This window comes from Benincasa hispida, chromosome 1, assembly GCF_027475165.1.
Source record: "Benincasa hispida cultivar pf3 chromosome 1, pf3_genome.v1.1, whole genome shotgun sequence".
In the NCBI taxonomy this organism is placed as follows: Eukaryota; Viridiplantae; Streptophyta; class Magnoliopsida; order Cucurbitales; family Cucurbitaceae; genus Benincasa; species Benincasa hispida.
The window spans coordinates 65,181,221-65,193,304 of NC_143478.1; positions in this window are offsets into that span (position 1 = coordinate 65,181,221).

Genomic DNA, 12,084 nt, shown 5'->3' on the forward strand with positions numbered 1-12,084 from the left:
GTTTGTTTAATTTTTTTTTTTTTGGAATTTTTAGAAAACAAAGTAATTAAAAAAGTTAATGATCGATAAAATAATATTTTAGAAACAAATCTTTCAAATTCCTTCGAAATAAAAAATGAAAATACCAATGGTCTTTTCAATTGAAACATTAAGAACTAGAAAATGTAACATAAATTTTCTAAAGAAAGTGGTAAGAAATAATTAATACATGTTTAATTTATCCATTCAGATTAAGTGAATGAATATAAAAAGCTATACCTCTACTTAAATTATTTTAAATATATATATATATTTAATTATAGAATATAAAAAATTTGGTATTTCAAAAGTTTTATAATTTTTAATTCCCTTCTTTTAAATGTTTTGTTGTAAGAAACTTAAAAAAAAAAAAAAAGGGAAAAAAAAAGGAAAAAAAAAGCTTAAGCATATGCGGCTAATAATTTAGACTCTTTAATGGACTGAATGACATAATATCGACAAATTCAAAATACATAAACTAATTTAGATTCCATTTTCATCATTATAAAAAAATAATAACTATTTACATAAAAACCAAAACTAATTTGAAATATTTATACATTTTAAAATTTTAAATTATTTTTATAATAATAATAATTAGTCCAACTATTATATGTTTACAATTACATTTCTATTGGTTTATAGTTTTTCATTGTATATATATATCTATACATCATTTCAAACACACATATTATATTAAACCCTTGTCTCATCAATACCAATGTATTCATTCCATTCTATCATCATAATTTTTCATTCCATAAGAATCATCATTTCACTATTCTCTTTGCCACGTGTTAGCCATGCATGCTTCCACCAACTTCATCTACCCTACATTCTTTATGCTGCACACATCACGTGTCCATTTCTTCCAGTTCTTCCATGCTTCATGCAAATGATTCTTCATGCCACACATACATCAAAATTATGATGATAGAATGGAATGTAAAATTAAGGTGAATGATGAGTATGTTGGTATTTGATGAGGCAAAAATTTTAATATAATATGGTAGGATAGCCTCATTAAAGCCAAATATATCCTACCAATCATTAAACCATAATGGAAAATTTTGAATACATGTTTTGTCAAACATTATGAGCCAAGAATGATTATAATTGTTTAACCAAAACATATTTTACCAAATATTTGGAGTGGTATAAAAAAAGTTAGATCAATAAATAATTTTTTCTATAGCATTGTATAGTTGAAGAAAATCTAAAGATAGGAGAGTGTTTGGGGTATTTGAGTTGATATGTTGTTGTTAGAAAATTTGTATTTGAGGTTCAGAGTTATAAAATGGAATGTATCAATAAATGTGTAAAATAGAGAAAGAGAACTCGAAAATGAAATTTCTTGATAAATGTGTAAACTTCAATAGTAAACTTATAAAGTTGGTGGATCAAACATTCCCTAAATGTCACATAAATCATTCTAACAAAAATATATAAAAGAAAAGGAAAGATAATCAATACAAACTAGAAGAATTATTTTAAACGATAAAATTGCTGAAAATATTTACAAATAATAGCAAAATATCACAAATAGACACATATAGTAGTAGTCTATTGCGGTTTATCATGATCATTCACAAATAGTCAGTGAAATTTTACCATATTTATAAATATTTTGGTTCATTTTCCTATATTTGAAAATATTCATACAAAATACAAACATAAAAGTAAAAAAAAGTAAACTTACTTCAAAATAAATAAAAGGAAACAAAATATAGATGTTATATATATATATATATAGGAGAGAAAATTGTAATACTTTTTTAATTCTATTATTAATTATAATTAAAAATAAAATCATAAATTTTTAGAAACAAAGAGACCCGACATTTCCGGCCACACATAAACTTAAAATATTTATATTTATAAGAGGGGTTTGATTATTATATATAAATTAGAGGTTTTTTTTTTAATTTCTTTTAGAATTGTTTTTAAATATAGAAAAATGAACGAAAATATTTATAAAAGATAGTAAAATTTTAAAATCTATCAATGATAGATATTGATAGACTTTTATCCATGTAGGAAAATTATATTGGATAGCCAAATATAATTGTGTATTTGTAATTGTAGCTTGAGTTTTTAAACTTTTGCATCTATAACAAAAAAAAAAAAATGCCATATTTTTTTTCTTATTGTTATCACTTGCATATTTTTCTTCTTCTTCTTATTTTTTTAATCATTTTTTTTTTTTTTGCTTTTTTGTGTTTTTTTTTTCTTTCCTTCTCTTTTTTATCATTGTCATTGTCATTTTTTTTTTTTTTTTTTACAACGTGTTCGTGAATGTTTATTATTTTTTATGTGTGCGTTTTTTTTTCTTTTTAATTGTTGTTGTGATTTTCTTTCGCATAATTTTTGTTCTCTCCTCTAGGTCCTGTGTAGATCGTATTTGTTCTTCTCTCAATCCGACACAATTTTTTATTCGATTTTCCGTTTCTTTTTCTCTCAATTTCTTGTGATTTTATTCTCTCTATCGTTCATCAACTCTTTTTCATAGTGTGAGTTTTAAAATTTAGATATACAACTAAGAGAACAAGAAGGAAGAAAAAAACAATAAGATTTACACGTGTACTTGAAACAAATAATAATGTTATAACAATATGTTTGGTATATAAATCATGTTTGGAAGATAGCAAATCTTCATTTTTTTTTTTTGTATTTTCTCATATTTAGTATATCTAACAACAACCAATGTGCAAAGCATGTGCCTTTCACTTAAAATGTGGTATATTAACAGTATATCTTACAATAATCAACATTTCAAGTGTATTGACAATATATATAATATCAGTCAACACTCAATCATTAACTCATTTTAAAGTAATGTGTGTTTCATTTTATGTGCATGATATTCCAAGTGTACCAATTCTAAACATGTGTGCTTTTACCCTTTTTCTTATCATATATATATTGTTTCAAACTTCAAGTTTCATATTAAAACAAATAAATCAGAATTTCCTAATTCAGTTCTAAATTTCTAAACCCCAAATCTTTCAAATTCTCCAAATCTTCAATTATCAAATCTCATATCAAACTACGTCAAATAATTATTTTATCAATTATCCATATTATGACTCCAAACATTAAATAAAAATTGCATGATAATTAGATCACAATCACAAAGCAGTATCAAATAGCAATCAATATCACTGATTGCTATTTGATTGTTGTAATCAGACAACAATCAGGTAACGATTAGTATCATTGACAATTTGACAATCATTATCATATAGCAATCTGTATCATTGACAACCAGTATTAGATAGTAAATGACAATCAGACAACAACTAAATAAAAAAAAACATTCAATATTAAATGACAATCAAACAACCATTAGATAGAAAATCTGTATAAGATGACAATTAGATAACAATCAGTATCAAATAGTAATCAAACAGTAATTAGACAATAATCAACATCATTGACAATTAGTATATCATATAATAATAAGATAACAATCATATAACAATAAATATTAAATGAAAATCAGATAGTAATCGCATAACAATCATATAAAAATCAGATATCAATCAAATTCTAGACGGAAGTCGGTGAATCATGGCCGCATGGGTGGAATTTGCTATGTTTACAAAAGAGCATAAACTAGGGATACGCTCCAAAATTTCAAATTATTATTTTTTAATTAAAGTTACAATACTGCTATTTTGTAAATATTTTCAACAGTTTTGCCATTTGAAATAATTTCCTTATCTTTTATCTTGTATCAAATAACTTTTTCCTTTTGTGCATATGTAAGGTAAAACTAAAACATATTTATTAAAACAAAAATCTTAGTAAGATTGACTATTGTAAAATCTATACACTATAATTCATAAAGTTTTGGATAATGGAACTGAAAAATAGGAAGAAATACATACAAGTTATATTCTTGTAGGAAACAAATTATAGAGCTTATATAGTTGTAAATGGTAAGAAGGTTGCAAAACTATTATGATTAAAAAATTTTTGGATTCCATTTTTAGTTATAATTTATGAAAAATTCATAAATTTTAGAATTATTTTCTACCACCACCCTTTATTAATAGTAACATTCCATGGGAGTTGAATATTTTAAAACAATTGCTCAACTCTGTAACTGAAATGGAATATGATAATAAAAGTGGAGGTCATTGTCACAATGGAATCTAATATGAATTTTTGAAATAAATTGATAAAACCTTTTAGAATTAAAATTTGAAATTGATAAATTTTTAAATAATATTTTAGATAATGGTAATTTGTTTAAGGAGAGATAATCAAAAGTTAGTGAGAGAAATAAGAACTTAGTGGATAAGAGAAAAAAATGTTGAAATGAGAGAGACAGATATAAAGTTAGAGAATACTCATTTGTGTTTTCATTTTCTTTTTAATATTCAATATAATTTCTAATTTAACCCTCCCCATTTTCTGTCTGCTGTCATAACCTGTATGTTGATTTGCCTGAAAGACACCAGGCACCTATGGCCGCGTATATTTATGTAGATTTGTATACTAAATTATTATATATATGTGCGTTATTTGACTTGATTTGTTGGTTCAAAAATGTTTTTTTTTGTGTTTGATCATATAATTTGTTCTAGGTCCTTTTATTTGTGAACTTTCTTGTTGGAACCGACTACCCTCCAACAATGAAACTCGACAGCAGCGAGTAATTTGAAAGTGTTGTCATAAAAAATGTGATCCTGCAAAACAAAAATTCTTTACAAGCTGAGTCACGGATCTTGCTCTCTTTACGACGTTTCATGGCTCTGCCCAGGTATGCAAGCAGGTCAACATTATTGCTACATCATCCCTAGGATAAAACAACTCCAAAAAGGTATCGACCGAAGATGCACGGTCACCGACTGAAAAACTCACACCATTCAGACTGATTGCTCAAAAAAAAAAAAAAAAACAATTGGGAGAATATAAACTGGAAAAGAGAGTTGAGAGAGGAGAGTAGAGAGTATTCTGAATGAATGAGATGGTTTGAAAGGCTGAAAGCTTGCGCCTTTTATAGGTGTAGAGAGTCAATAGTAATAACGTTGAAAAAAAATTTATTATTAATAATATATATTTTTTTAAAATAATCACAGACACGCCTTGCCTCGCCACTTCTGTCCTGACGGCGGCACGTGTGTGGGATTTTCACTATACCCACATTGATCTATCTCCTCACTCTCTAAAATATGGGCACCCCTTGGGGCCCAAACCCAAGGTCCAAAATGGAAGTATATGAAGGAGACTTCAGTTCCCAACTTAACCGATATGAGATTCTCAAAGGCCATTTTTCCTTTTTTAAAAACCAAATTTCACCAACAATCCCCCACTTGAAAATTTAAATACATAAGAAACACATTTTTCATCGAGCAGTTTCAGTCTATACAACACTGTGCATAAGCAAAAGTGTCTTACGACTTGAACCTTTACATAGTGTAAATGATTCAGAATATACAAAAGTAACTCTTGGTTTTGAACTCTATCTTTAACAACATCTCACACACAGTATCATTAGCATGTAGTTCGAAAAGCCCATGCTTTAAGGCCTAGCACGTGTATCTCGATTTCGTGAACACTCTAGAGAGTTTGCCTAAAAACTCCATAGGAAGCGGCCTCCACTTCTACATTCACATAGGTAAGTCTATCAAGAGTACTCCTGTAGCTAGGTACCCCACTTGACATCAAGTATAGATCTCATTAAGAACTAAGTTCAACCTTTCTTACGGTTTAGGATATCATGCTCAGACTCTAAGTCATAGGAAGGAGACTCTGTGTTTGTTTTAGCATGATTCACTTTGTGTGACTTGTGATAAGTTATTACCCCTTACTCCTTGAACCCGTTTCTTGGGATCTCTAGTCTACAGGTTGGTTTTCCCTCACAATGATTCATTTCTCTATAGGTAAAAGTCCCATCCTTTCTGAGGTTTTGAGAACCTTTTCTCTAGTCAGTCCTTTTGTCAAAGGATTTGCCAAGTTTTCATCAGTCCGTATATGATCTATTCTAACTGCATCAATAGTGAGAAACTCTCTAATGGTACTATGCTTACGACGAATTTGTCGTCTCTTTTCGTTGAAATAACGATTATGAACTTTTGCGATTGTTGCAGTACTATCGCAATGAATCAATACGGCTGGTACCGGCTTTTCCCATAGGGAAATCTCTGATAGCAGACTTCTAAGCCACCCTGCTTTTTTACTAGCCGTTGCTAGTGCTATCATTTATAACTCCATTGTAGATTCAGCTAAAATAGTATGTTTCTTGGACTTCCAAGAGATAGCCCTGCCTGCTATATTGAAAATATAACCACTTGTTGCTTTTGAATCATTCAAGAGGGAGTTCCAGTCAACATCGCTGAATCCTTCCAAGATATTGAAAAACTTCTGATAATGTAATCTTAGGTCTGGGTTTTCTTCAAGTACCTATAACCCTTTCTATAGTATTCCAATGCTCTATACTAGGTCTGCTTGTAAACCTCCAAAGTAATCCTATAACATAAGCTACATCAGATCGTCAGCAGCGTATCTAAGATTGCCTATGATACTCGCATATTCAGATTGATTAACACCGTCACCAGTATTCTTGAACAATTTAACACTAGGGTCATAAGGAGTACATGATGGTTTACATTTAAAGTAATTATATTTCTTTAGAATCTTTTCTACATAGTGAAATTGATCCAAAGAAATTCCATTTTCAGACCTAGTCACTTTAAGCCTAAGATTACACTTTCTTCTCCTAAGTCTTTTGTGTCGAAGTTTGCACTCAATGTAGATTTCACATAATTTATGACGTGCAAGTTCGACCCAAAAACAAATCATCTACATACAGACACGGGATAGTGCAAAGATTATTTTCAACCTTATAATAGATGTATTTGTCATTTTCATTGACCTTGGAACCTTTAAATAGCATTAAGTTATCAAAATTTTCATGCCATTGCTTAGGAGCTTGTTTCAGACCATAGAGAGATCTAGTTTACAAACCTTACTTTCTTGACCATGGACTACAAAACCCTCAGATTGTTCCATGTAATTCTCTTCTTCAAGTTCACCGTTTAGGAAGGCGGTCTTTACATCTATCTTATGTACTAAGAGGTTATAAAGGGCAGCGAGAGAGAACAAAACACGGATTGAGGTAATTCTAGTGACAAGGGAGAATGTGTCAAAGAAGTCTATGTTTTCTCTTTGTCTAAAACCCGTTGCCACTAACCTGACTTTAAACTTGTCAATTGTTCCGTCGGGTCTAAGTTTCATCCTTAATATCCATTTATACCCTATTGCCTTGCAACTTGGAGGTAGGTCTACTAAGTGCTAAGTCCTCATTGACTTAAGAGAGTCCATTTAATCATTTATGGCTTCTTGCCATAAGATGACATCTATAGAGGACAAGGTAGCTTTTAGGTCTTTAGGATCTTCTTCTACATTATAGGTCTGGAAGTCATCACAAAATCCTTAGTAGTTCTAGTTCTTTTGCTTCTTCTAGGTTTTGGGTCGGCTTCCTCTATAGAGGTAGGATTTCTAACTAGGGTTAGACTATTGGATCTCGAGCCCCCACCATTTCTTGATTTAAAAGAAAATCTATCCTCAAAGAAGTCGACATCATTTGACTCAATGATCACTTGGTTTACTAGATCATAGAACCTATAGGCTTTACTATTTATGGCATAACCTATAAAGACACATTCATAGGCTCTACTGGCTAGCTTTCTTTTTTTAGAGTATGGAATTCTTATGAAGGTCAGACAACCCATGTTCTAAAATATGATAGGTTTGGTTTCTTATTCTTAAGGAATTTGTAAGGGAAGTTGTGTTTTTAGACTTTGGTATTCTATTGAGAACATAACACACGGTAAGGATGATTTCACCCTACCAATAAGACACGGCTACTGAACTAAGTAAAATAGCAACTACTAGCTCAGCTAAAATTCTATTTTTCCTTCTGAATTTTTCGTACATTTTAGGAGAATAAGGTGTAGTCTTTTCGTGTATTATTCTATGAGAGTTAAAGAACTCATTAAAGTTGTCTGAGTTGTACTCAGTTTCCCTATCACTACGAAGACTTCTAACCTTACTATTAAACTGATTTTCTACCTTAGTTACAAAAAATTTGAAGGCATCAAAAGCATCACTTTTGTTTTTCAACAAATATATAAAAGTAAAATTAGAGCAATCATCAATAAAACTAATAAATATCTTTTACTAGTCCTAGTTAAGATGCCATCAAATTCACATAAATCAGAATGAATTAAATTAAAGGCTAAAAAATCCTAATTATAGATTTATGCAGAGTTTTAGTAATTTTAGTCTGACTACAATACTTGCATTTATCAAATTCATTCACGGATAACTTAGGAATCATTTCTAACCTAATCATGTTACTAATTAATTTCTTATTAACATGACAAAGTCTAGCATGTCAAACATTCATAGAACACAATATATACACAGAAGATTTCATTTTATTAGTGTCTAAATTTAATCTGAACATTCCCTCAGTTGCATACCCCTTCCCTACGAATACATTGTTTTTAGTAAGGTTACATAAATCTGCCCCTATGGTTTGCGTAAATCTGACCTTGTTGAGAAGATAGCCCGAGACCAAATTCTTTCTTATCTCCGGAGTGTGTAGAACATCCTTCAACGTGAGGGTCTTCTCGGAGGTAAACTTCAGCTCCACCTTGCCGGTTCCAGCAACTTTTGTAGAGTAGTGATCCCCTAACAGAATATTCTTATCCTTAGTTTCAATATAAGTCTTAAAAAGACTAAGGCCGTGATAGACATGGCGCGTGGTGCCAGTGTTTATCCACCACCCCTCAGAACCACCAATCACATTTACTTCTGTGATCATGGCACGTGGTGTCAGTGTTTATCCACCACCCCTCAGAACCACCAATCACATTTACTTCTGTGATCATGGCAACTAACAGTTCCTCTATCAAGTTCGCCTGACCAGTAGGACGACGCCTGTTCTTATAGTTCCTAGCCATGTGACCAGGTTTATTACAGTTAAAGCAAATGAACTATACCGTTTCTCCTGGGGGGGGGGGGAGGGTTTCTACTTCTTCGATTGGTTTTGGTTGCTTGAACCACAGTTATGATATTTTTCTTTTATCCCCTTGGACTTTTGGTCAGACTTTATCACGACAGAGGTGGATCTCCTAGGTACGATGTTCACTTCCTCCTTCCGGTTCTGCTTCCGAAATTCCTCCTCAATCCTTAGCCGGGTGATAAAACTCTCCAAGGAAAAATCCTTGGTTTTATGCCTCAAGGTGTTCTTGAAATCTTTCTACAAAGGGGGCAGTTTATCAATAATAATAGCAACTTGGAATTGTTTGCCAAGAGGCATACCTTCAGTTATTATTTCATGGGCTATCTTCTATAGTTCATGGGACTGGGTCTTAACAGATTTTTCATCTATCATCGGGAACTTGAGGTAACCGCTGACAACATATTTTTTTTTACCCGACCTCCTTGGTATCGTATTTCTTTTGTAGAGTGTCTCATACTTCCTTTGTTGTCTTCATCGTGCTGTAGTAGTCATAAAGATCATCAGTCAAACCATTCAATATAGAATTTTTACATAAGAAATCTCTCTTCCTAATCAACAACTTATTTTATTTGTTGTTCAGATGGATCTTCTATCGGGACGGTTGGCTTATCCGTGCGTCGACAACTTTTTTGATAGTAAGAAAGAACAATATCTTTTGCTTCTACTGTTTGAAGCTTGCTCCTTCGAACCGGAATGGACGGTTGAGGTCGGATGTCATAATGTCGTTGTTGCTTGTGAGGGCCATGACAAAATTGGCAAAACGAATTGTCTTAAGAATGTTGGAATCGACCACCCTCCGATGGTAAAACTCAACAGCAACGAACAATTTGAAACCGTGGTCATCAGAAATATGGAACCTGCAAAAAAAAACTCGTTACGGGCTGAGTCACAGATCTCACTCTCTAGACGTTTTGTGTCTCTGCCCATGTGTGCAAGAAGGTCAACAATATTGTCACGTTGTCTCCAAGATAAAATAACCCCAAAAAGGTCTTGATTGGAGATGCACGGTCACTGACTAGAAAACTCACACCATTCAGACTGATTGCTCGAAAAAAAGAACAATTGGGAGAATATAAACTGGAAAAGAAGGTTGAGAGAGGAGAGTAGAGAGTATTCTGAATGAATGAGATGGTTTGAGATACTAAAGGCTTGTGCCAAAGACTCGACACTCATTACGACATGTGGAGTGTTGAAAAATAATAATATAATAAAATAAAAATAATTAATAAATTTTTATAAAAATAATCACACGTACACGCCTCGCCACATCCAACTAGATGAACAATGACGCATGGGATTTTACTCAAACCCAAGGTCCAAAATGGAAGTATATGAAGGAGACTTCACTTCCCAACTTAACCGATGTGGGATTCTCAAAAGCTATTTTTCTTTTTTAAAAACCAATTTTCACCAACAACATTATTTGACTTGATTTGTTGGTTAAAAAATGCTTCTCTTGTTTGGTCATATAATTTGTAGATCCTTTTATCTGTGAACTTTGAAGATAATTCTATGCAATAGTTAGAGTATAAAATTTGTGACTTTGCTTTCTTGTTTGGGATATGATAAATGGAATGGATATATTTTGTTGATTTGAATTTTGTGTCACTTGAGATGGTAAGTCTATTTTTTACTCTAGTTTATAAAATCAATGAACTAGTTGTAGATGTTAAGGAGTTGATTTATCTCCACCCATCAACTTAAACTTTTAGGTCAATCGATGATTTAAGATGGTATCGGAGTCCATGAAGTCCAAACGGGTATTCACCATCAAATAAAAAAGAGAAATTGAATGGTGAACCCAAAAGAGGCATCATCTTGAAGGGCATGGTGAGAATATCTCACATTGGAAAAACCAAAGGATCTCACATTCCTTATAAAATAGATGAACTACTCATCTCATTGCCAATTGGTTTTGAGATGGAACCTCACACTAATATGGTATCATAGCCATAAAGCCTAAACGAGTATTCAGTCCAATAAAAAGAAATTAAGGTCCGACCAAAAATGATGAACTCAAAAGAGGCACCATCTTGAGGGGACATGTTGAGAAACTGGAAAAACCAAAGAACTCACACTTCTTATAAGATAGATGGATTACTTCTACTATTGTCGATTGGTTTTGAGATAGAACCTCATACTATTAGAGTAGGTGGTCCAGAGACACATGCTTTTTGCTTTATGATTTAACTTATTTTCTTTATTAGGTATAGTTTGTTCAAAGGAGACTTATTCACTTGTTGGAATAGATAGTTTTTGTAATTATAATTTTGAAATGATTCATATAGAGTTTAGGGGTTGAATTAATACAATTATTAATTTGGGGTAAATTGATACAACCTCAACATTCAAACTTAAATTGATATAATTATTAATTTAAGATTTAAATTGATAAAGTCCAAAAGTTTTGATTATAAATTTATATTTATTTTTTTAATCAAAAAGTGTTTAAACTAAAATAACCTTTTAAAATATATATATATATATATATATATATATATATTTATTTATTTATCAATTCAAATGGATTGATAATTTAGTATGTTCTTTTCAAAGAACAAGTTGATAACAGTTGTCTTTTTCTTTTGTCCTCTTAGTCTTGAAGACAACAAAATATTATCTTTTACTTTGAATTTCTCTCTATCTTTTAATACTCGTGACTCGTGAATGTCCTAGTACGTTCTCTTTAATTTCTATTTTATTTTTATTTTCTATTTTTATATTAAAGCTAAAATTGGACAAAACACTCCAAAAACTAGTTAAAAGGTCTGCATGAATGAAACAATTCATAAAGTTCTTTTTTAAAACAAAAAATGCATCAAAAGAGGAGGCCATAATTATGTTTCTGTCCACGCTAAACGGGAACAACTTAGGATGGAAAAAAAAACTCCTAATCCTTTTTGAAAACTTACATCCCAAATGATTTAAATTACACAAAATAAATTCTCAATTTTATACTTTGATTTCAATTATCTCCTTGAAATTAAAAAAAAAAACATTTATTTCTTATCATGGGATATTTTTTG